This window comes from Cynara cardunculus, unplaced genomic scaffold (assembly GCF_001531365.2).
Source record: "Cynara cardunculus var. scolymus isolate 2C unplaced genomic scaffold, CcrdV1 Un_Scaffold_2141, whole genome shotgun sequence".
NCBI classification, from domain to species: Eukaryota; Viridiplantae; Streptophyta; class Magnoliopsida; order Asterales; family Asteraceae; genus Cynara; species Cynara cardunculus.
The window spans coordinates 9,432-12,091 of NW_020200989.1; positions in this window are offsets into that span (position 1 = coordinate 9,432).

The following is a 2,660-nucleotide window of genomic DNA, read 5'->3' on the forward strand; positions in this document are numbered from 1 at the left end:
GTCCATTTTCTATGTAGTGTGGAATTTCAGGATCCATACCTTCTAGAAAGAGGGACATCTGATTCTTCCAAAGACTAAAGTTGTCTCGGATAAATCGGAGAGGTTTGGTAAGAGAGTCATTGTTTTGAAAGTGTATGTTTGTGTTTTGTAAAGCCATTTTAAAAGCAATAAAATTATCTAAAGAAGGAGACAATACAATGCAAAAAACAACTAAACAACTAGAGAAGATAAAAGACTGCTCTGATACCACTTGTTGGTCCTGTTAAGGTCTACAAGATGTGTACAACAGTTTGTAGAAGGGGGGATGAATACAAACACAAAATTTTCAAATTTAAAATATATATTGATAAGAGAAGATCAATACAAATTTTACAAGATTGTTTGCGGAAAGATAAGGTAGACAAAACCTATCTAAACAATCTAAAAATTACACACTAATTTTTAGCAAATAAATAAAAGATTTGTTGTTAAAGAAATAGAAGAAAGTAAGTTCTATCTGGGAGAGAACTTGTTTAGAATGCAACAAAGAGATTCTAACTTGCTCTTGAAGATGAGCGTATTTGTTCTTAGATGTGTGTGTTCTTTTACTTAAGCATAAGTAAGTTCAGAGTAAGGGTTAATAGTATCTCTGCATGGAAATAGAACACATCTATTTATACCGATTGCATTAAATGCACATTTAATGCAACGTGGTAGGGTTAGAACACGTGTCAAGCCTTAAGGGGAATACTTATCCTTTGCTACAGTGAATAGTATAAAAGCCTATTCATGAGCAGACATCCATTCATAAAGTTGGAGGGTAATAGAGTCAACTAATCGGCTCCGTACCATATTAACGTTTAGAAAGGGTATGGGTTTGTCCTTTGTGTATGTAAGGACAAGACAACAACAATCATGCTCAACAAGCTTCTTTTGATCACTGAACACTGGAATAACCTGAAGGTCTCTTCAGCATTCGTTGAGGCTTGGGCAGTCTTCACACATATGTAGACAAGGTTGTAATCACTGAATACCACTTTACATCATGTACTCGCCAGTCTCTAATCTTCAGTTTCAGTCTTCGACTTTCGCTGAAGGTTATTTGGTGTGAGTGTTGTCTTCTTGAAGTATCGATGTTGCTGATTGGATTTACAATACAAGTTCTTTAGCGATCACTAAACAGACTCAGTGATGATCGCTGGAACTGAAAAGCAAAACATAAATACGTCACATAGGGTAAAAGAGATTATCATCAAATCAAATGAGAGAGAGGATCAACACATTTCTTATTCTGTCCTAGTCGGTGATGGTTCTAAAGTACCTATAGTGACTTCGGGACATGCCCCCTTTCCTGTCTCTAGCCTTTACCGAACACTTCATCTTAATGATGTCCTCATTAACCCCCAAAATTATTAAAAATATTGTCTATCTTCGCAAATTCACGAGTCAAAATAAAGTTTCTATTGAATTTGACGAATTTGGTTTTACTCTCCATGATTACAGGACCTGCCTACCACTAATTTGTTGTGACAGTAACAGTTCTTTATATCTGGTCCTCCCTGCCACTCCACAAGCATTTGTCTTCTCTATCCAATCCACGTGGCATCAACGGCTCGGTCATCCCAGTGATCAAGTCTTGAAGTCACTAGTTTCCAATATATTTATTTCATGTCCGCATGATAAAAAAATGTAATGTGTTCTTCCTGTCAACTTGGAAAGCATATTAAGCTTCCTTTTTCTCTTTCTGATTCGGTTGTTTCCAATGCTTTTGATATTATCCATTCTGATGTGTGGACTTCTCATAATTCAAGTATTAGTGGTTTACGCTATTATGTCATTTTCTTAGACGATTACTCGCACTATCTTTGGGTTTTTCCATTACGTCAAAAATCGGATGTGTTCTCTAAATTTCAAGAATTGTTTACCTATGTCAAAACACATTTTAATAAAACCATCAAATCCCTCCAGTGTGACAAGGGGGGGAATATGACAACAAAACTTTTCGTTATTTCTTTTCCACTCACGGTATCACCTTCCGCTTCTCATGTCCTCACACATCCGAGCAAAATGGGAAATCCGAACGCATGCTACACATCATTAACAACGTCATGCGAACATTTCTTTTTCACTCTCATATTTCACCGACCTACTAGGTCGAAGCCCTTCATATGGCCACCCATCTATTAAATATCCTTCCCTCCACCATTATCCAAAACGAAACACCTCATTTTCGCCTCTTCCGCAACGACCCTACCTATACCCATTTTCGCATCTTCGGATGTCTATGTTATCCTCATCTCACTTTCTTACACAAACTTCAACCACGCACCACCCCATGCGTCTTCCTTGGCTACCCGACACATCATCGGGGGTTTCGTTGTCTTGATCTTTCCTCCAGCAAGATCATTATCTCTCGTCACGTCATCTTTGACGAGACTGTCTTTCTATTTGGCTTTGTTACTCCCAACGAGCCTCCCTCCTATGCCTTCCTTGATGAGCCTTCCGACTCTTCCCCCATCCGTCGTCCTTACCTTGTGCCTTGTCATCCCACTCTGTTGGTCCCAAAGGGTCTACAAGAATACTAAACAGTTTGTAGAAGGAGGGGGGATGAATACAAACACAATTTTCAAATTTAAAATATATATTGATAAAGAAGATCAATACAGATTTTACAAGATTGT